Here is a 24440-nt window from a genome sequence, read left to right on the forward strand (position 1 = left end):
CTCTCTGTCCCCTTTCCCCACTTAATTTTTCTGCATAACAGTTACTACTGGCATCATGTGTACAGGAAGAAACGTCTTGACTGCTGGTCTCTTCCACTGCCCCTGTCTTGTTCACCAAATGGCTGGTGTCAAGAACAGTGCTGAGGGCAAGGGGAATGTCCAATAAATAGTGGTCAACTGAGTGAATGAATGAAGGACAGTAGATTAAGGGCTGAGCCCAGGGAGGCTGCAGAGCCCTGATGAGCATGTAAAAATGGAGAACAGAAGGGGCTGGAGTTCACTTTAAGGTAGGGCCCCAGAGGGTGGGGAGACCCCCGGGAAGCATGGCATCCTAGAGTGTTTATGCAGAAAGCACCCTAAACAGCTCCCCCTGTAACTTCCAGCATGGCCTGGAAGCAATAGAAGTTCCCTGGATGCCCAGGAGCAGTGATGGGAGTGGGTGTGAGAAAGGCACCAGAGGGGTGGGATTTTTAGCAAGATCAAAGATGCTAGGGTAGGGACTTCCCTGGTGGTCCAGTGGCTAAGGCTCTGAGCTCCCAATGTAGGGGGCCGGGGTTCCATCCCTGGTCGGGGAACTAGATCCCATATGCCGCAACTAAGAGTTCACATGCTGCAACTAAAGGATCCCGTGTGCTGCAACTAAGACCCTGCACAGCCAAATAAATATTTTTAAAATTTTTGAAAAATAAAGATGCTAGAGCAGAACAAAGACTCATCAGGAGCAAGGACATGGTATTTAACACCTGCTGGGCAGGGGTTGCTCAAAGTGCTTTGCATGGTTTGTTTTAATTGTCGTAAAATATACACAACATAAAATTTACCGTTTTAACCATTTTAAAGTGTCCAATTCAGTGGCATTTAGTACATTTACGATGCTGTGCAGTCATCACTTATATTCAGTTCCAGAACTTTTTCATCACCCAAAACAAACACCCTGTACCCAGCTACTCTCCCCTCCCTCAGCCCCTGGCAACCACCTACTCTCTGTCTCTATGGATTGACCTATTCTGGACATTTTATATAAAAGGGAGCATACAACATGTGATCTTTTGTGTCGGGCTTTCTGGCACTCAAGGTTTTCAAGGTCCATCCACACTGTAGTATGGATCAGTACTTCATTCCTTTTTATAGCTGAATAATATTCCATCGTGTGGATATGACACCTTTGTTTACCCCTTCAGCTGTTATCGGATATTTGGGTTGTTTCCACCTTTTGGCTGTTATGAATAGTGCTGCTGTAAACACTTGTGTCCAAGTTTTTGTTGCAACACCTGTTGTCCATTCTTTGGGGCTGACATGTTTTAACTCACAACCATCCATTTGTTTTCTGATTGAAGAAACTGAGGCACAGAGGGATGAAACAATTTGCCTATGGTCACACTGCCAGCAGGGAGTGGCTGAATCAGATTTGACCCCAGGCAGTCAGACTCCAGGATCCATTAGCCCCCGAGAAGGATGGGTTTCACCTCCTCCACCCACTGTTGCCCCAGCACAACCCAGGACCCCCAGAAACTCAGCATAGCTCTATCTTCCTTCTCAACAGACTCCCAGTTGGTTTGAGCGGCAGTGTGTCCAGCCCTGGGAGCAGGGGTATGGATTCTCATAGGTCTCAGCCAACCACAAAGCCTCATACCAGGGACTCTTCTGACTGAGGCATATGACCCAGTGTTGACCAATGAGATGTAAAGGAGAGTTGTGGGAAGACTGCTCTCCCTGATCAGATGAAAGAGGCAAAGGGCCCTTTTTCCTCTACACTTCCTTCCTTCTTCTTGGTGTCTTGTAGAGTAAAGGTGTGATAGGAGGGCTCTGGCAGCCTCTTTTGACCTTGAGGCACTGCAGTACCCACCACCAACTACAGATGGCAGAGAAGAAAGATAGCGAGCTCCTGACAACCCTTGAGCCACAGTGTCAGCCCCAGAAGAGCTGCCTGCAGACTTCCAGTTCATTGAGATGATATGATAAACTGGATCGTTTAAGAACTGCTATTTGGACATCCATTACTTGCAGCCAAAAGCAGCCTAATTGATAAAGTCAGGAAAAACCCAAATAGACTGATATGCACTTACCACTCAACAAAATAACTTAAGCCAAATGGTAGAAAAAATACAGAAAATTGTATTTCCTTTATGCTGACTTTGTGAGGGTTAAATTATTTTTCAAATTATGTGTTCCTGGCAGAAATTCAAAGATACGAGGATTGAAAAATCATAACCTCCCGCCCCCCAGAGACAACCACTCCTAATATCTTAATGTTTTTCCCACTAATTTATTTCAAATGGGCTCACACGGCAAGTATTGTTTTAACTTGCTCTTTGCACTTAATTATACATTATGAACATCTTTCCATGCCATTTAAACATTTTTCTACATGACAGTTTTAATGAGTGCAATCCTATCATTGGACATGCCATCATTTGTTTAACCAATTTTCACGTGGCTAACATTTGACGTCATTTACAATTTTTCACTGTTCAAAAGCAACAGTCTCATTCCTACACCTTTATACATGCTCATAATTACCTCTTCAGGGTGTAATCCTAAAAAACAAATTGTCAAGTGAAAACCTGTGCAGTTGAGGGATTTTCACATCAAGTGCCTCTCGGGAAAGTTGCACCCATTTAAATTCCTATGAGTTCATGGCAGTGCCCATTTGCTCAAATCTGGATTTGAGGTCTACAAATTCAACCTTGTTTGTTTTATTTAATTCATTTTTAATACACATTCTCTGGTGTATGCAATTAATGAAAGATTTCCCCTTCAGATTAGTTCTTTATACATTATAAATTTGTAAATATCCAGGAGATGGTAGCCATGAAATTTAGAAATTTAGTGAAATCATCACTAGTTGCAATGTTATCATCACTCATTATCATATTTTTTAAGCCGCTCCCCTTTGGTCAAATCTGTGTGGGAGGGATGATATGGTACCAATGTCAGGAAAATACTGGGCTTGTTCTGTCTGTGTAGTTCTTTCTCCTGACCACATATGCCTGTGTACACTTTTAAATATTTTTTGTTTCTCTCACAAATTATATTTATCCTTTAGTCTTTGTTTAGGGGAGCTTCCTGTGGGAAAATTAGAGAGCATTTAGTACCACGCCAGGATTAATGTTAATTAGCTTCTCGGGTTTTCAAAGCACAGCAGCTCCGCAGAGGTACAGTAAATGATTCAACACAGGACAGGATGTGTGTCCTTCAACACAGGACTGGGGTGGAACTGTGGAAACATCAATGGAAAAACGAGACCAGTGCTTGGTGGATGTGGTCCTACTCTTAGAGAAACCAAGTTGGAATTGATTGTCTTGTCAAATCGCTGCATTTAGCCTGCAAAGGGCCAAGAGATTTCTTGTCTGAGACCATAGGGCTCAGAGCAGTGTTACATTTTACAATGACACAAGCTTAAGTCAAAAGGGATTTATTGGCTCACACAATCAAAGCGTCCATGGCTTCAGGCTTGGCTGGTTCCAGGATTCTATGTCAGCATAATGGCAGGAAAGGAATATCTTTGGCCACAGTGAGGTCACATGCCTATTCCTGGACCAGTCACTGTGCCCAAGGGGATGGAATACGCTAATTGGCCAGGCCTGAGTCATGTGTCCAACCGTGGAGCTGGGAGGGGCATCAGCTTGCCCAAACCGCACCCCCACAGTGGGGAGAGGTGAGTTTCCCTAGAAGAGCCAAGGTGCTGTTTTCAGAAGATGGGTACATAGAGAATCAAAGGACAGATATCCACTGCAGGTGGATTCCGTGTGAAAAACAGGCCTGGAAAGGACGCTGCTGTTGATGAGGGAGCTTCTGCCTCACCCTTACAATCCCCAAATGCCCGTTCATTCAGCAGGCAGAAGACGGAGGTGAAGACATGCTTACGCTTTTAAGTGTGTAAAAAAAGAATTTTAAATGTGGTTGCATTTCCTTAAGCATATTTACATTGAGCAAGTCCTGCACTTTGAACCCTAGAGCTGGAGTACCCCAATTTTTCACAGCAGCACCTGTTAGTAAGGCAGGAGATCTTGGTTAAACATACAAGCAGAGAAAAACGCAAACCAGAGCATCATTAATGAAATTTTCAGCATGTTCAGGTCCAGTCATTACCCTACCCCAGAGGAGGAAACCCTCCATTATTAGCTCAAGTGCCCAGGTATGCATGCCCTTTAATATCTGATCAGTTGAATATGATCATCTTTGTCTTACTGTTTATTAAGACCTTCCAATGTAACAAAACGTTTAACCATCCCAATAAAGTCAGAGGGGGGTTTTATCCCCATTTTACAGATCAAGAAACTGAGGCTCAGGGGTTTAATCAGTTTGCTCCAAGTCATTCAAAAAGCAGAGCTGGGGTTTGAACCAAGACCCAGCTGTCCCCAAAGTCCTGTCTTAGGCACCGCAGTGCTCTTCCTCCATCTCGTCAGAAAGCTACTCCTGATGTCAAGACGCAGAGTTGCCTGCCAGAGGGATAAAGCACTATCTCTGGGTCACATCCACCCCTCAGAAGAGCTGCCTCGCTAGTTTGGTCACACAGTTAACTACTGAGAACTGCTTAAACTTTTCCACCATGTTGAACTTGAACAGGAAATAACAACCTGCGCTATTAGGACTGATGATGGAACCTCACATACAAAAACTGATTGGCTGGGAAAGCAGGGACCTGGCATGAAAATTCATGTGCGTTAGAGATGCCAAAGTACTGAGCTCCGCGGTGGCCCCCAGGCAGACCCAGCACCTGTTCTGGGGCAGGGGATGCCACCGAGTTTATTAAATGCAGTGGCGAAAGTCCCCCTGGGTATAGCATCCTTGGAACCCCACCATCTAAATTTCATGGCAATCATCTCCTTGACATTCACGAATTCATAATGTATAATGAACTAATCTGAAGTGGAAATCTTTTATTAATTGCATAAAACAGTGTATATTAAAAATGAATATATAGGGCTTCCCTGGTGGCGCAGTGGTTGAGAATCTGCCTGCCAATGCAGGGGACACGGGTTCGAGCCCTGGTCCGGGAAGATCCCACATGCCGCGGAGCAACTAAGCCCGTGTGCCACAACTACTGAGCCTGCGCTCTAGAGCCCGTGAGCCACAACTACTGAGCCTGCGTGTCTGGAGTCTGTGCTCCGCAACAAGAGAGGCCGCGATAGTGAGAGGCCCGCACACCGCGATGAAGAGTGGCCCCCGCTTGCCGCAACTGGAGAAAGCCCTTGCGCAGAGGCGAAGAGCCAACACAGCCAAAAATAAATAAATAAATAAATAAATAATTAAAATAAAGGAATTCCTTTAAAAAAATTTTTTAAATAAATAAATAAATAAAAATGAATATATAAAACAAATGAGGTTGAGTCTGTAGATCTCAAATAAACTGGCCGTGGAAGGAACCTTCATACACACGACTCCTTGGGATTTGAGGAGTGGGCCAGTGGCTGAGACGGCTCTCGAAGAGGCTGATGCTGTCCACTGTCGTTGGGTAGGTCCCCAGGCACGGTGTGAGTGCTTCCTGCCAGGACAGTGGGCACTGTTTTGTGTCCTGGCTTTTGCTGATGTCTGCTGCAGGTTTCAGAAACACAAGTGAGTCTCCGAGTTGGAGATGCTGTGTTGCCTGAATCCACAGAGACGTTGGGATATTTGAGGGCACTCAAGGACACACAGCTAACAAGTGGCAGAGCTTAGATTTGACCCCCATCACTCTCTTTCCACTCCGGCCCTCGGCTTCTCCTATCTTTGTGATTTACAGAACAGAACTCGCCTCCCATCCCTAGAGGTGGAAGCTCTGAGCATGACACTGGCCATGGGCTGATCTTGAGGTCAGGGCTGCTTGGCCACCACCACCCACAAGCTCCCCGTCAGCCCCCAGGGCCACCTTGCCTGGTGCCAGGAGCCCTCTCTCCCTGTTGAAATGAGGCCTAATTTCCAAGGCTCCTCGGGAGAGCTCATGCAGCTGAAATGAGAGGCTGAAAACGCTAAGTATAACCGCTTGAAGCAGTGCTGACAGCTTCTTGCAGAACGAAGGTCCTGATTATATAACAAGCTGCCTGGGGAAGGAAGACTTGTGCCTGTTCAGGTTTTGCAAAAAAAAAAAAAAAAAAGGAAAAACAAATGAAGAAAGTCAAAACTGTCCTCCTTAACCCTCACTCACTCATTCTTTGGACAAATATTTATTGAGTCCCTACTCTGTGCCAGGCACTGTTGTGGGCATTGGGGATAGGACAGAGAATCAGACCAATTTCCTTGCTCAGGGGAAGCTGACCTTCTAGCATGGGGAGAGAGACTATAAACCAAATAAACTGGCAAAATATATAGCAGGTCAGATGAAAATAAGTGCAAAGAAGAGAAATAAAACAGGTAAAGAAGTATTTTTAGAGTGGAAGGGAAGGGAGTCAGAAAAAGCTTCACTGCAAAGACAACATCTGAGCAAATATTTAAAAGAGTGAGACACGGGTACTGTGGGGTGAGCCTTTCAGAAAGTGGGAACAAGGAGTGCAAAGGCCCTGGGGTTGGATGGTGCTGCTATTAAAAAGGCACAAATGGAGACCCATAGCCCAGATTGGGGGCTTTGCAGACACCATGGACCAAAGAAGGTAACTCCCAGCAACCAGAAAACAAAAGGTGTAGCTGCCAACAAGGAGATGTGGTTGGGCTGGCAGGGGCTGGGAAATGGCTTCCAATGGGGAGGAAGAATGAGAGATGGGGGGTTGGGGGGTGGATTCATTCATGCGTTCTTTGGTAAGCAGAATTCTAAGATTCGGGCCCTGTATAATCCCCAGCACTGTGAATATGATGGATTTGAGTCCTGGATTATTCCTGTGATTAGGTTATGTTATATGGTCCAGTTGACTTTAAGAAAGGGAGGTTATCCGGGACTTCCCTGGTGGCGCAGCGGTTAAGAATCCACCTGCCAATGCAGGGGACAGGGGTTCGAGCCCTGGTCCGGGAAGATCCCACATGCCGCGGAGCAGCTAAGCCTGTGCGCCACAACTACTGAGCCTGTGCTCTAGACCCCGTAAGCCACAACTACTGAAGCCCGCGCACCTGGAGCCCATGCTCCACAACAAGAGAAGCCACTGCAATGAGAAGCCCGCGCACCACAACAAAGATCCAATGCAGCCAAAAATAAATAAATAAGAAATCGTAATTAAAAAAAAAACTGACTGGAAGTGAGATTCTCCACTGCTGGCTTTGAAGCCTCTCAAGCCTCTCCAACCCCGTCTCCTGCTGTCCTCTTCCTCTCTGTGTGCTGGCCAGCTGGCTCTCCTTCCCTTCCTAAACACACCAAAAGCTTGTTCACCTCAGGGCCTTTGCACTTGCTGTTTTCTCTGCCCCAGATCATCACATGCCTGGCCTCTTCCCATCTTTCCAGTGTCTCCTGAAATATCACCTCCTCAGAGACCTTTGCCAACCACCCCATCTGAAGAAGCCCGCCCCACCCGCAAATCTATTTACTCGCCTTGTTTTACCTCTTCATAGCATGTATCATTCTCATTCGGTATTTGATTTATTAATTTACTTGTTGCTTATCTTTTCCACTGGAATATAAGCTCCAGTACTGCAGAAACCATGTCTTCCTCTATTTCAAAGAGCTTAGAACAGCTCTTGGGGCACAGAAGACACTCAGTAAATATCCACTGACTGAATGATTGGAAAATTCCTCTGATTAGTCAGTGGTTGTTTTTATTTCTTCCAAGGGGTGGGGGGAAAAGCACTGAAAAAGGAATAATTCATGGAAAAATGAAAATCCTAAGCTATAGCAAGACAGTCATTTGCATAATGACAAGCATCTGATTTTTAATATAATTCCACCTCCAAAGTAAAATGTTAGCTATTCAAATGAAGCCAGGCCCCATGAAAGGGCTCAAATAAACAGGAGCGGGAATCACAAAGGTGGAAATCAAAATCCTTCTGTGGTTGTTTCCCCTCCATCACAGAACGATTTTAGTTTTTGCCATCTAGAACTTGCCAGCTATTCCAAACACTGTTAGCTATCTAATCCAGCGTCCATTCCCAACTTCTTTCTCTCTTACCTCCTCACTCTCTTAGAGATGAGAAAGCTGAATAGTCATTTTCCCAGACTCTCTTGAAGATCTACTTCCGTCCAGTAAAATGGAATGGAAGAGGTCTAGAGATAGTCTGGGAATGCCTTCGCCTCCCAGAAATAGGAACAGAGGTACCTGACCAGGCCCTAGCCCTTCTTCCTGCTTTAAATGTCACCATGATGGCTGGAGTTGCAGCAGCCATCTTGTGACCATGAGGAGAAGGCCAAGAGAATCAGAGATTAGCCCTTAAATTACTGAGCAGCCTTATCATCATCCAAAGATAACCACCTCTAGAATTCTTGATATATGAGAAAAGTAAATCCTTATTAAGCCACAAGAGAGGTTTCCTGTTACCTCCAAGCAAAAATCATTTCTTACCAATATACAAGCTGTGTGGTTACAGACAACTCCATGTAAGTGAATAAAATTTTGTCTTTTGTCAAAGCAGTTTCATACCCATGATCTCATCTTATCATCACAACATCCCTCAGAGTTTGGGTGAACAGACTCTAGTTTCCCCATCTGGTAGATTAAAAACTCTGAGATTCAGAGAGGTGAAGTGACTTGCCAAGCATCACACAGCTATGTGGTGAAACTTGAGACTCAGAACTACAACCTGGACTTCCAAATTCCCAGTCCAACACATGGAAAGACAAGAACCCATCGTATAAAATAGGATCCCTTAAAAGAAAACCTTCATCATAAACCTGTTTTATGGCTTTAGACCAACAGAAAACTGTCATAAGCCATTTAGAAACCCAGGACCCAAGTGGTCCAGTCTCAGAAGAGTAGTTGGCCCTCCAGATCCACAGATTTTGCCTCTCCAGATTCAACCAACCATGAATCCGTGGATGCCAAAACAGCGAATGTGAGGGCAGACTGTATTCACTGTACTAGGTCATTTTATACACAGAACTTGAGCTTCCAAGGATTTTAGTATCTGCAGGCGCCCTAGGAAGCAAGCTCCTTGGACACTACATTGTGGGATGACTATATTGTGGTCAGATTAACACTGTTCATCAGTCATAAAGAAATTCCAAAATAACTCAAGGTCCTTTTTTTTTTTTTTTTTTAATAACAACCTCCTGGTCTCTTTTTTCTTTCGGCTGCACCACACGGCATGCGGGATCTTAGTTCCCCCACCAGGGATTTAACCACTGGACTGCCAGGGAAGTCCCAAGGTCCTTACTTACATTTACATTTACTTTACCATAAAGGATGGTCCACAGAAATATTTCTTAAAATTCTCCTTTCCTCCTGATCTACATCCCTCCTACTTCATACCTCCTCTCCTTCCTCCAGACTTTCCTGAAACCTTCTCTCCCAGACTCCCAGGTCTTTCTCCCTGAGCCAGTTGTCACATTATTATCTCTTAGTCCCAAATCCATCCTTCTTTGCCCTGCTGCAGGACACTGGAGCTGGCCCCATGAGCGTTTCTCCTCTGCCAGCTGGTAGAATGTTGGGCTCTGTCCATAGAGGCATTAGGTTGGCAGCCCCGCCTCTTTTATTCAGAGCAGAAGCCCAGCTGCTCTCACACAGAAGTTTCGGCAGCGCTCCCGGTCCTGCTCTCCTCACCTGGCAGCCCTAAATACACCCTCAGACCACACTCTCCCCAGCCTGTGGGCCACTCCCAGAGAGCAGCTCACATCCCCCAGCAGTGCAGGACTGTATATACGGACCAGCTGCAGCCTCCACCTTCTGACACGCTTCTGCACTCCAGCAGACTGCGTGGGTTTATTTTTTGTTTGTTTTTGTTTTTTCTTTTTTCGCCACACCACACAGCATGCAGGATCTTACTTCCCAGAGCAGGGATTGAACCCACGCCCCCTCCAGTGGAAGCGCAGAGTCTTAACTACTGGACCGCCAGGGAAGTCCCAGACTGCGTGTTCATGCGGTCGCTGTGCCCTCTTCAAAGAATCTCAGCCTTGGGAAGGAGGGAGGAACTGTGGTCCGTTCATTATCCTCTTTCCCTCAGCTGTTCTTTTGTACCTGCTACTTCTGGACCCCTCAGGGTCTTCTTTTACCCCCCCCCCTTATTTTTTTTAATTTAGCCACTCTGCGTGGCATGCAGGATCTTAGTTCCCCCACCAGGGATTGAACCCGCACCCTCGGAAGTGAAAGCACCAAGTCCTAACCACTGGACCGCCAGGGAATTCCCTTCTTTTACCCCTTTAGTTAGTTAACCGCCTCTTCCTAGCTAATGATTCTTTGTAGCCAACATTTCCTGTTCAAATTACTGATGTAATTTCTGTCTCCTAGTTGGACCTTGACTGATACAGAACTCGCTGTGGGAATGATTCCAGGACACAGACCCTGAAAGATGGGATTTTGAGATTATGTTGTTCGTCTCCTTGGGGTTGACGGCAGTGCAGAGATTTTGGCAATGTGTAATATATATACCCATATAGGGCTGGATAATATTGTGTACTCGTTTTATCCTTTCCCTCCTATCTAGCAGGTGACAGACACTGGCTTATTATCTCAAGGAGGGGATGTGACTTCCATGAAAGCAGATACAAAAGCCTTTAGGTTTTATCCTTTTGTCTTCCAAAACCCCCAGCTCTTTAGTTCTAGGATGCTAAATTCAAAGGCCCACAGGAATCAAGCTAAGTAACATAAATGAGTGACACAGGGCAGGTGCAGAGCAATAGGGAGTGGTATGGACCGTGGTAAACTGGAGGATGCATGATCTGCTTAATGGCATTCAGATTTCATTGTTAAGGAGCAATCCTGGGGAACAGGTAGGCATGTCCCCAGATTGACTGAGAAATCAGGAAAGCACAGGGGAATCGGGGCTCAAAAGAGCAATAAGTTTGAGCAGTAGAGAAAGGAAAGGGAATTATTATGGGAAACATCTGTCACATAGATCATCCGTTCTACATTTGGGGAATTCCCCACTGTCTGAGTCTTCATAAGAAACAGCAGCTGCCTTACATCATCAGTGACAATTGATAATTTTAAAAGCATAATAGTAATACCTAAAACTCAGAACGCTTGTTCAGTTACTTCTTCGACCTGCTTCACGTATATTCTGTCATTCAATTCGCACACCCCTAGGGGGGTAGGCACAGTTACCATCTCCATTTTGCAGATGAGCAAACTGAGGCACACATGGCACCCAGGGTCACACAGATAAGTGGCAGGGCCTAGATGTGAACCCACCCAGTCTGTCTCCAGAGTCTGTGTGCTTAACGCCTGACCTGCCTTTCAGCAAGGGCATGAGTGTGTGACAGAGCTTGGCTGACTAGACTTTGAATTGAGAACTCCTGACCTGAAGGAGCAGAGACACGGAGAAGCTATTCTGGTGGCAGCAGCCACATCCAGTGTCCAGCGGCATCCAGGTCCAGCAGCAGTGGCCTCATCAGACTCTGTGGCATGCTTCTCTCTGTCTGGACATCCTCATTCTATTCATCTGGGGAGTATATTTTTGCAGCTTCTCAACAACCCTGTGAGCTCCCCTGGCATCGTTTCAATAAATTCCTCTTCAGCTTGAAGCAGCTGGACTCTGTACCCGGATCACTCACATCCGGGTACCCTGACTGGTACGACTCTATCTGATGCACACCTGTGCTCTGGGGCCGCTGCACCTACAGTAAGCTCCCTCGGGACTTGAGCATCTTTGAGAGAGATTCTGGTCTTTGCAACTCACCAGTCCTGGATTCAGATGACCCTGGCTTTCCAAACTCTGAGGCCGTACCAGGAAGGGACCGAGACTGCAAGGTAAGCTCTGGCTCCAGAATAATCACACCTGTCCTGGTGACAGCGGCCAGGACTGCAGTGGAGAGTGTGGTTTGGAGCTGATCCAGATGAGGATTTTATCACATTTCATCATTATTAAGAATTAGCTCTGTGTCATTAGCACACCAAGCTATCAACTCAAATCCATCCCACCATCTGGAAGGGACTTCTGCAAACAGCATGGGGCTCAGATGGATTTGTTAGGAGAGCCGTGAGCAGAGATCAGCTGAGAGGGAGGGACAGACAGAGCGAGAAAGAGAAATAAAGTGAGAGACAGAGAGAGAGACAGAGAGTGAGAAAGAGGAACAGAGTGGGATCCGCTTGCCATCTGCCCATGTCCTAGATGTGGATGCTGAGTCCCAGAAGAGGTGATGTGACAGGCTGGCTGAAGGCCAGGCCTTCTGATTTCATAGCCTTCCAAGGCAGACCTGATGTTTGTGCCTGACCAGCAATGATTCCCCTTCTATTCTGGCAAGAGGACCGGATTTTCCTTTGGGGGACTACAGCTCTCTTCTTTGGGTCAAGATGTTTACACATGCATGACCCACCCACAAGTGGCCACATGACCCAAGTCTGGCCAATCAGATTCACAGGGAGGGTGCCAGGATAAGCACGTAACCCATCTTCAACCAACGGAAGCAAGGCCCGAGAATTTTGCTGTAACTCCTGGTAAAGTTGTGTTCCTTGCCCCTGGGAAGTCCAACCTCTTAGAAGATGACCCTGGTGTGTTAGTTGGGTGGTCTGGGAAGCAGACACTGAGATGAGGTTAGGAGAGAAAGAGATTTATTGGAGGTGACACTTGTGAAAGATTTGAATAGAAGTGGGGGGGAGGGAAGCAGGAGTGGGCAGAAGCTTTCAGACCATCATGCAGATCTGACCACACAATGCAACAGCATAAGCACTGAGCAGAAATGACCAAGCCCTAATCCCACCACCATTGGCTGGGGTCACCTGGGATCAGCAAGGCCTGGCCTCAAAAGCTCAGGCAGACCCTGAGGGAGCTACAGCAGGAGGCTGTCAGCAAACTGCACTCCTGGTGCTGATGGCAGACGCCTCCTCGAAAGGAGATCCAGCCACATGCCTCCTGGTGGGGACACATGGAACTGCGGGTGGCCTTCTTACCCAACAGTGACCCCAACGCAGAGGACAGCAGACCCTTGGTGAGATGGACGGAGAGCATTGGAACATTGTTTGAGCTCCTGGATCCAGCCATGCTTGAAATCCGTTCTTGGGCTTCAGTCGTATTAACCAATAAAGTCTTCCCTTTTCCTTAAGCCAGATGTGTCAGGTTTCTGTCACTTGCACTCCAAGCATCCGACTAACATTCTTAGTCAAGTCAGCTTCTTTAAGTTCAACAAGTGAATATTTTAGTTAGTGGAATCCCATCAAAACATCTTCACAGATCAAACTGTCTGAGCAGGAGACCATAGCCTGTTGTGTCAACACGTTCTATCCCCTCAGCCCTAGCGACTGGGTCAAGGACGGCCATGTGACACAGTGTTGTGATCTAGCTCTACGACAAATGTTAGGAAGTTACATTCACATTTCTGCCTCTGAAAGACATTCAGATATTAACAATGAAGTGACTAAAATGAAACTATCTCATTGATAGTCTCTTACGGGATAAAGTAGGTAATCACATTTTTCTCTGAGATTCAATAATAAATTGAAAGTGGTGGTCCAGAGTACAGACCCTGGGGCCAGCCCACCTGGGTTTGAGCCCAGCTCCAGAACTTTCGGGCTGCATGACCTCGGGCAAGTCCCTCAGACTGTGTGCCTAGATTTCTTCATCTGTAAAATGGGGGAGATGATAGCACCCACCCCAGGGGCCTGGCAGGAAGATGAAATGCGTTACTCCGTGTAAGTGTGCCTAGGAGAGTGACTGCTGTATAATTAGTGTTACATGTGACCATCATCACCTAAAATGCTTCCAACACCACCCGTACACGTTTCCGTTTTCCCGAACTTGACCTTTGTACAAAAGCAAAGGCTGCTCCCCACCCCCCCACCCCCAGATTGGAGGCAGCCGGTGGGCAGAGCGAGGGCCAGCCTCCACCTTCTGTTTGTCTTCCTCGGAGGAAAAAAATATGCACGCAAAGACGAGGCTCTGTAACCCATTTGAGTGTCTCATTACAACTATCTAATGCTATTTGCAGGCTTTGTGTTCCATTTGGCAACTTGTTAAAGTAACTGAACAAAATATAACTAAGGAACAATTATAATGAAGTTTGTAATTAGGTCCTTAAAACACTTAATATGGAAAATATTTCAGATGCTTTTTAAAAAACGGTACTCAAGTGAGGTGAGGCAGATTCAGAAATCAGAGAAAGCTACGGATGCTTTCTCTGGTTTCTAATGAATAAAGTCCCCCAAAATCATTATCCAGCATCAATAGGCTAATTTGAATGAGACAGTGGATGTGAGTGTGTAACCCAAGGCATGGCACATAGTAGGTGTACAGGAAATATTAGTTCCTTCCTTCCCATTGGCAGGAAGGTCAGTGAGGGTAGGCAATGTCATCTACTGCTGTCTGAGGTTTTTTTTGGGTTTTTTTTCAATTTTTATTTTATTCTGGAGTATAGTTGATTTACTATGTTCTGTTTGTTTTAGGTGTACAGCAATGTGATTCAGTTATACACAGACATATATCTATTCTTTTTTGGGTTCTTTCCCCATATAGGTTATGATAGTGTTGAGTAGAGTTCCCTGGGGTCTACAGTAGGTCCTTGTTGATTATCTAATTTATATATACTAGTGTGTACATGTTCATCCCAACCTCCGAATTTATCCCTCTTCCCCCCCCCTTTCCCCTTTGGTAACCAGATGTTTGTTTTCTAAGTCTGTGAGTCTGTTTCTGTTTTGTAAATTAGTTCATTTGTATCAATTTTTAGATTCCACATAGAAGTGATATATGATCTTTTTGGTTCTCTGTCTGACTTACTTCACTTGGTGTGATCATCTCTAGGTCCATCCATGTTGCTGCCAATGGCATGATTTCATTCTCTTTCCTGTCATCTGTGTTAAATGGGGCCTCGCGGGGAACTCTACAGTGGAGAGCCCTGTCAGACCCCACCTCAGCCACGGGATCACCCTGCATCATGTTTTCAGCGTTTATCCATGTTGTAGCATGTATCAGAATTTTATTCCCTTTTATAGCTAAATAATATTCCACGTTTTGTTTATCCATTCATCTGTTGATGGACATTTGGGGGTTGTTTCTACCTTTTGGCTATTGGGAGTAATGCTGCTATGAACATGGGTGTACAAACATCTGTTTTGAGTCTTGGCATTCAGTTCTTTTGGGTACATACCCAGGAGTGGAGTTGCTGGGTCACACGGTAACTCTGTGTTTAACTTTTTGAGGAACTGCCAAACGGTTTTCCAAGCAGCTGCAGCATTTTATATCCCACCAGCAATGCAAAGGGTTCTGATTTTTCCACATCCTCACCAAAGCTCAAGTTTTGCACACACATAGATAAGCTCAAGTAACCACCACAGGGATCAAGATATAGAACATTTCCTGCACCCCAGAGGCCAGCCTGGTGGGCATGCGTATTGGTGAAAAGCTCCCCAGCACCCAGGGCCGAGAACCACGCCCTTAAGTCTCTGCGGCCGACTCTCTGGGAAGGCTGGCTGATTCCCAACCTAAAAATAAACCTCAGGTCTGAAGATGGAATATTAAAAATGACATTGTCACCTTGACAGAGTGGCTAATAATGCCACAGTGGGCAGAAGCCCATCGATCACGGGCTGCCGCCTTCCTCTGGAGAGCTGAGGAAGACCCGGGGACGCAAGGGGACGCGGGACGGATGCAGGGCTCACCGGAGTGGATGCCCGGCTATGCGTGCCCTGCACGGAAATCTCCGCCGGCAGCTCCCCAGGCCTCTCCCCAAACTGTGAACGTGAAATCTAGCAGCCAGGCAGAAGGGCTCACCTCCCCAAATTCAATTTGCAAGGTCAACCATGCAAGAACCCAGGCCTAATGGAATTGTCACATCTGTGTCGCAGCCATTTACAACGTGCTCTTGCGGGGTCTGAACATGAAAGCAATTATGTGATACATACTTTGGCAAGAACCTGAGGTCCCCATCAGGGGGAGAGAGACACTGCCGAGTCAGGTTATTTAAAAAGAAAGAAAGAAAGAAAGAAAGAAAAGAAAAGAAAAGGAAAACAGCCACAAAAACACAATCATTATGAAAATTTGAAAATTTCCGCTTCTCCAGAAATCACATATGAAGACCTAAGAATCAGAATCCTTTTAGAAGCTCCATTGTCTTAAGAGTATAAATAGCATCCTGTGAAAAACCCACAATTTCAATCAAGCTGGAATAATGGGAAGGACCACTCATGGAACGTTGTCTTTTAAAATTTCATGACACATGAATTGATTCTCCTCCAAATCTAATTAGAGGCTCAAACATATGAGAGGGTTTGTGACGACGTCAAAGTGACTTGGAAACCGTATGTGGCAATTGATCTTTTTCACTGAGGTGTGATTTTTTTTTATATCAATCTAGACATGCAAGAACTACCCACCCCACCCCACAAAAAAGAACTACCCAAAAAAAGGACCACATAATGAGGTTTTGATTATCAAGAAAGGGATTCTCTCCATTCTTTGCAAGCCCTTTCCAAAAGGTTCAGGAGGAAGGTCAGGACCAGCGTCTGGAACCAGCCTGCGTGGGCTGGAACCCAGCCCTGTGTGACCTCAGGCAAGTTCCTTGAACTTGGTGCCTTATTCCCCATCTGCAAAATGGGGGTAATGATGATATTGACCTCCCAGGCTCATAGTCAGGATCACGCCCTTGGAACAGTGCCCAGCACGTGGTCAGTGTTGGCTATTATTGGCACCAGCCAGCCTAAGGCCCAGACAAATGGCTCCAGGCCCTGAAGCTGTGGTCCTGAGCCCCGTCCATTATAGAAGGACAGCTAAACAGACACTCCAGCAGGCGCCACAGCCCTTGGCCACCAGGACAGCCCAGACTGACGAGAAACAAGCTCGCTGCCTTTGGCAACTGGCACCTGCTTCGGACGTCAGCGCACAGAGGGGACCCAGGCCGTCATTATCAGCGCTGCAGGCCCACCGTCTGCTTGATGCGGTGTGATATTCATCAGCTCCTTCCAGCGCAGCCTGGGTGGGAAATAAGCACCAGCCGCACCCTCCGGCAAACGCCGTTTCTGTTTCCTGTGCCCACCAGTGGTCCTGAAGCATCACCGCAGGTTGAGGACCCCTGCTCAGGGCGACCCGGGGCTTCCTTCCGACATGGGGACCACACTCCACCAGGTGGGGCCAATCAGAACCTTCCATTCCCCTGGTCACAGTGATTGTGCACATGACCTTGGCCAGACCAATGAGATTTCTCCCCAGGTCTTTTGTTGGAACTTAGGCAATAAGTCAAAGATGAACACCTATGCAGAAGAAAGTAGGGACAAGATTTTATAGTAGTAGATGATGTTTACTGAGTGCCTACTATATGCCTGGCACTATTTATAGGCAATGTGGTTACTTCACTCTCACCACAACCCTGTGAGATGCATAGTCTTTTTAATCCTCACTTTTATAGATGGGGAAATGAGGCTCAGAGAGGGTAAGTAAATTCTCTATGGTCACACAGACAGCGGAAGAGCCATAATTCAGATCTAGGCAGTTGGTTCCAGGGTAAGGTTGCCAGACTTAGTGAAACAGAATGCTCAGTTAAGTTTGAATTTCAGATAAACAATGAATATTATTTTGGTATAAATATGTCCTATGTAATATTGGGGACACACTTACACTAAAAAGCTATTCACTGTGTATCTAAAATTCAAATTTAACTGAGTTTCCTGTATTCTATCTGGCAACCTAATTCCAGAGCCCAAGCTCTTAACCACTACATCCTACTGCCCTTACAACATGCCATGAGAGCATGAGGCTGAAACCTGATCACATTATCCCAGCTCCTGGATCCCGCTGTGCCTGAAGCCTGTGATGAGAGATGGCTTTTTGTCACGGTGCCAGTCCCAGTTCAAATGAGCATTTTTATTGAAGGCTTACTCTGTGGTTGGGACTGAGGGGTGGAGATACAGACAAGGAGGAAGAGTCCCATCTTCAAGGGCCTGAGTGAGGCTGAGGAGACAGGTCTCACACACAGAAAGGTGCTAAGCGGAGTGGGATCACACCTGCTGAGGCCAGGGCCATTGAGAGGGTGTATTTGTTTTCTATTGCTTCAGAATAGATTATCACAAACTTAAAAGGTTTAAAACAACACACACGGGGCTTCCCTGGTGGCGCAGTGGTTAAGAATCCTCCTGCCAATTCAGGGGACACGGGTTCGAGCCCTCGTCCGGGAAGATTCCACATGCCGCGGAGCAACTAAGCCCGTGCGCCACAACTACCGAGCCTGTGCGTCTGGAGCCCGTGAGCTACAACTACTGAGCCCGCGAGCCGCAACTACTGAAGCCCACGCGCCTAGAGCCTGTGCTCTGCAACAAGAGAAGCGACCGCAATGAGAAGCACGCGCAGCAACGAAGACCCAACGCAGCCAAAAATAAATAAATAAAATGAATAAATGTATTAAAACACACACACACACACACACACATACACACACACACATTATCTTACCATTTTCATTGGCCAGAAGTCCAGGCACTGCTTAGCTGGTTCACAGCTCACGGTCTCACAAGGCTCCATCAAGGTCCAGGAGGTCCAGGGGAATTCCCTGGTGGTCCAGTGGTTAGGACTCTGAGCTTCCACTGCAGGGGGCACAGGTTCAATCCCTGGTCGGGAAACTAAGATCCCGCATGCCACGTGGCACAGCCAATAAAAAAGGTGGAGGTCCAGCTGTGTTCTATCTGGAGGCCTGATTCGAGAAGGATCTCCTTCCCAGCTCCCTCAGATTGCTGGCCGAATTCACTTCCTGTGGCTGTAGAATGCATAGTAACTTGCTTTTTTAAAGCCAGAAATTTCTGCTACTTGGAGTCTCTGACTTCAGGGAAGGCCTGGAACTTCTTTTAAAGGACTCACGTCATTATTTCAGGCCCACCTGGATAGACTTCCTTTTGATTAATGCAAAGTCAACTGATTATGGACCTTAACTGCATCTGCAAAATCTCTTCACCTTTGCCATATCCGATCGGTTAGACTCAGGTCACAGGTCCCACTCACATCAAGAGGAGTGGGTAACACACAAGTGTGGGTGCTAAGGGTGGGAATTATGGGGTCATTGTAGGGTGTGTCCACTACAGACGGGACACGTCAGCCCAGACTGGCACAGCAGGACAGGCTTCCCGGGGAGAGGGGATGTGAGTCCGTTTCAGGAGTGGTGGTTTGAGGAGTGAAGAACTTCAGGCAGGTGAGACAGGGTTTGACCTGAGCAATTCCGGTGCCTTTGTTTATAGTGATTTCCATCTCTGGCCTCACTGCAGCCTCTCCCAGCCATGGCAGGTGGTTGTTTCTTATCATCCGACGTCTTGAGTGAGGAAACTGAGGCAGAGAGAGGGAAAGTGATTGGTCTAAAGTCAAGAGATGGGAGGGGTGGGGAGAGAAGTGGGAAGAGGGGATAGAGGAGGAGGGGAAAGGGGGAGGGGAGGAGGAGAGAGGAGGAAGGAGAAGAGAGGAAGGAGAGGGGAGGGGAGGGGGAGTAGGGGGCAGGGGCCCCAGGTGTGGGCAGGAGTTACAGCGGCAATGTGTCGGCCCCCCAGGAGGGCTGAGCCCACCTGCCCACACTGCAGCCCCTGGCCCAGCACCTGGGCTGCAGAGGCCTCAGAGGGGGGCAGCTAGATGTTAATCCAGAGTCTCACAGACTTTTAAAGGCAAACCTAAGATTTCAGAGCTTTACTTTGCAGAGTTTATGTTATGGAAAAACAGAGCACATTTCTCCCCAGCCCACCCCTGTTTCCTTCATCTGGAAATCCATTCTAAGTCACCAGGACCCAGCTTGTTTTCCAGGCAACCTGAGATTCTGTCGAGCTGGGGAGGGGCCCAGGAGCAGGGCGAGAGACACAGGTTAGAGGGAGTCTCTCCTAGAGAAAGAAGGAACCAGGGAGGAAAGAAGAGAAGGGCCGACACCTAAGAAAAGATGAAAAGAAACAGGGGCTCGTTGCTGCCTCTGCTGCTTTTTTTTTTTTTTTTTTTTTTGGGCCGTGCCCACCCGGCTTGTGAGATCTTAGTTCCCCGACCAGGGATCCAAGCCGCTCGCCCCGCAGTGGAAGCGCTGAGTCTTCCTCGGAGTCTTAACCACTGGACCACCAGGGAAGTCCCTGCCTCTGCTTCTTAAAGAAAAGCCACACTTTCCTCCAGGACCCACCTTCCTCACCCTCAGTCCCGCTTACTGGAAGAAGCCGGCTCCACGCCTGCCGGGGAGTCATGTGACCCAGGCTTAGCCAATCAGCATATTCTCTCCTCCTGGCCAGTGATTGGCTCAGGTTTGGGCACATGATCCAAACAGTCCAATGAGCTTCAACATGGGAACTCACGTTGGAACTACTAGGGGAAAGAAATGTTTCTCCCCTCTCAGCCCTGTGAGGTCGTAGCCTGGAGCTGTATTCACCTTTCTCTCCTGAGAGGAGAAGCCATCTGAGAATGTGATCAACACAGAGGAGGGCAGAGCGGATATGAGGGCAGAGAACACTGATGACATCACGGAGCCCCTGGATCCTGCCACACCTGAAGCTAGTCGCAGCACTTGAGTTTTCAGCACTGTGAGCCAATAATACCCTTTTTTCGCCTGAGCCAGTTTGGATCGGGGTTTCTGTTACATGTAGCCAGGAAAATCCTGAGTCATGATTGAAAAATGCAAGCGGACACCAAAAGGAATGAGACCACGCTGAGCAGGTAAATGGTGAGCAGGAAGGATGAGACCGGCAAGCTCGAAGCCCAGAAAATGAAAACTGGGTCCAAGCTGTCCCTTTTCCTCTCCCCAGAACCTAGCCTGACTCATGATGTACAGTTTGAGCCAGGGAAAGAAAGAGTAGGAGGAAGCACAGGGAGGGCGTCCCAAGATGAAAAAGTTTGGAAATTGTTCCAGAGCATAATGAATTGACTTAACAACGGTTTCTCCCCTGGAAGTCATCTAATGAAATTATGAGACCATCCACTTACTGCTGTGACGGCCAAGGGCACGCTCCAAGATGATCAGCCGTGACAAGGAGCCAGCACTTAGCTCGTAGTGCATTTTAAACATCATCTAAACGGGCCTTTTCTTTTCCATTTATGACAGCCTTCAAGGCTTGGGGACATGAGGGCAGCAGGCTTTTAGAAGGAGTTTGTGCTGATGTGAACGGCAACTCGGCTCATCAACGCCAGCTTGGGCTTCCGGCGGAATCCGACAGGCTCCCCATCACCTTGGCTGTGTGTTCAACACCTATTTGCTTGATGAACCGGAACCGTTCTTGTGTTTTGTGCATGAGTGGTGCTCGGGGTGACAGGGTGACGCTGGGGGAGGGCGGGGGCGGCAGGGAGGGTCTGCATCCGGCGCCGGGTGGATGGAAGACTTTTCCGGAAGTCAGCTTGCCCGTTTTCTCCTTCCCTACTCTCTTCTGTCACCCGTGGGAGGCGACCAGGGGCACAGAACCTCGCAGCCCCGGCCAGGCCACGCTGCAGGTCCTAAGGCTCCCTGGAGCTGCTGCTGGGACATGGGTGGTGGGAACGGGAAGGACAGGAGCAGGGAGGAAGGCTCAGTGCAGCTGGCCGGCAGGTGCCGGGGTTTTGAAGAGCGATGCTGGGGCCAAGGCACTCCACGGGAGAGCTGGCTCCGCGGGCGATGGAGTGGGCTGTTGTTCCAGCCCATCTGTCTCTCGTTAATGAAGTTGTCCAGCGCGGCCTATTAATAAGGACGCGTGGGCTCAGCCGGCCTGGGACGTCCTGCCAGAACTAAAGGGCACGGCGACTAAGCCTTAACGACTCCTCAGGCACAGTCAATATGAAGTGGCTTCCAAGCACCCGGCCGGAGGAGAGGGCCGGGGGTCCAGGGCCTGACCTGAGCCCTGGGAAGGAGGCTGGCAGGCCGGTCACAGGGGGAGGATAAGCCCAGCCCGGGGGCAGTCAGCAACCAGGAGTCCCGAATGCCCACCCTCCCGGCTCGGGGCTCACGCCTTCCTGACCACCACTCTTCCCTCTTCCTGCCCTACAGCACCTGGCGGAGTTTGCGAAGCCAGGTAGGAAGAATAATCCCACTCCCACCCCCAGAAGGATGCCCACATCCCAATCCCTGGAACCTGTGAAAACATTAGGTTATGTGGCCAGGGGCATTTAAGGCTGCAGACGGAATTAAGCTTGCTAATCGGTAGGTGTTAAAATAGGGGATTATCCTGGATTATTTGAGTGAGGCCAGGGTAATCACAGAGGTCCTTGTACGTGGAAGAGGGAGGCAGGGGTGTCAGATACTGCAGCCTTTGAGGATGAGGGATGAGCCACCAGCCGAGGAGGGAGGCGCCTCCAGAAGCCGGAAGGCAAGGAACGGGCGCCCCCTAGAGCCTGCAGAAGGAACACCACCTGCTGGCGCTCTGATTTTAGCCCAGCGAGACCTGCGTCACACTTCCGACCCCCAGAACTATAATAAATTCATGCTGGTTTAAGTTTGTGGTAATTTGTTACAGCAGCATGAGTAAACTAATACAGGCTTACTTGGGAGACATGGCCGGTTCTGTCCCGACCACCGCAATAGAGCGAGTCACATGAAGTTTTTGGTTTCCCAGCACGAATAAAGGTTGTTTATACTATACTGTAGTCTATAAGCTATGCGATGGCATTATATCTAAAAAAAAAAAAAAAAAAAGTACGTACCTTAACTAAAAAATACTTCATGGCTAAAAAATTCTGTCTGAGCCTTCAGTGAACTGTAATCTTTTTGCAGGTGGAGGGTTTGAAATGTGAGAATCGCCAAAACGTGACACAAGGACACGAAGTGAGCAAACAGCACCAACAGATTTGCACAGGGTTGTCACAAACCTTCAGTTGGTAAAAAAAACAAAACACAGTATCTTCGAAGCACAATAAAGCGAAGTGCAATAAAATGAGGTCTGCCTGTACACAAAGGTAACAGGCCCGGTTTAAAAGCACTCAGCTGTCCAGACTCCCCCGCAGGGAGGGGTGGCCTGTGGCCAGTTCTGGCCTCTGAGGCATAAGCAGGTGTGCACTGTGTGGGCTTTCCTGGAAAGCCATTGCTTTGCTGATACAAAGGGCGGGGGTTGCTGAGGAGGGACAGGCTTTTTGCCTCTCACCCAGCCCTGGTCGCTTCCTCCTTCCTGCCTGGGACACGGATGGGACGCTGGAGGTGAGCAGCCCCACGCGAGCACGGCGGAGCCCAGGGGACAGGAGGAGCCGGGCACCTATCGCCCCTGCACCCGCCCTACAGCGGCCTCTAACCTGCCGTGACGCGAGAAAAATGAGCCCTGCCAGGAGGCAGCCCAGATGCTGCAACACAGAGCCAGGAACGACCCAAGTGCCACCCGGCTCCTGCAATAATGAGGAAGTGCCATCCAGAACCCCAGCAGCCCTGAGCCCTGGGGGAGCCCAGGGTGAGGAAAGTCCTCCTCCTCTGGGGGCTGGCTTCACACTGAGAAGGGCTATGGGGCCATTCGGGCACCAGGCACGGCCGCTAACTAGCAGGGACCCAGGACATGCCCCCGCCACCTGGGCCAAACATCTCCCAGCGGGTTGCGGCTCCTGGCTGGCCCATCAGCACCAGCTTTAGGCCCTCAGATCCAGCCCCGGCTTCAGAGAAAACACGCAGCACGCCGCTCGCACGGGTGTGTGCACATACACGTATATGCTTACTGTATTAAATGCCTCATAGCACCTGCCCCGTTTATGAAGTTCGAAATCGTTTATTAAACATTGTGTGTGTCTGCCTTTAAGTTGGCAGAGACCTATCCAATCTCTTACAATACCCAGTTTATACTTGACATTCAACTTGACAAGAAACAATCCATCGTTTAGCTATGACAGACATTGCTGGCCAATCCTGATGCACTTTTTTTCAGCAGAGATTTGGTTTCAGAGTCCTTCTGAATGGGACACTCTGCCTATCACCCATTTATCAGAGCTGCCACCTGAGGGGAAACCTCTTTACTATCCCAAGATAGAATCACTTTTCCGGACTTTACTCTGCATTTAAAATGTGGTCATAAATTAGCTCCAGTAAACTCAGTGCTGCCCCGTTTCTATAATCCACGAGAAAAAGGGTTCAAGAAAGTTTTTCACCGTACTCGGTTTTAAAAAATACAAAAATGAACATTACGATGACAGAAGTGTGTTAAGAGGCTGAACTGAACAGTACATTCAAAAGTACATACAGCTGCTGGCGACAAGCTTTTGATGTGCAGGTCCCGGCCCCCTGTGCAGTGAGGCCACGCCCCCTGAGGCCCAGTGGCTCTGCCTCAGCAGGACCCGTGGCCTGGGGGCTCGTCCGCATCCCTGAGTGACACTCCCCACGGCGTGGACATCACCCACGCCTTCAAACACCCACACACCACACACTTAATTAACATTAAAAAAAATTTCAAACCACTCAAAGCCCGTGAAATTAAGAGATCCTATTAAAACGTGAAACCCACTCATTCTCCAAAGGGAACTGGAAGTCTACCTGCTGGGGAGCACCGATGGCTGGGTGTGACACACGGTTCCCCCAGGAGCTGCCCAGATTCCGTCCGTGACACACAGAGAGTGGGAGAGCGGTCGGCCCGGGGTCCTGAGAATCT

The sequence above is a fragment of the Balaenoptera musculus genome, chromosome 14, assembly GCF_009873245.2.
Source record: "Balaenoptera musculus isolate JJ_BM4_2016_0621 chromosome 14, mBalMus1.pri.v3, whole genome shotgun sequence".
Taxonomy (NCBI): domain Eukaryota; kingdom Metazoa; phylum Chordata; class Mammalia; order Artiodactyla; family Balaenopteridae; genus Balaenoptera; species Balaenoptera musculus.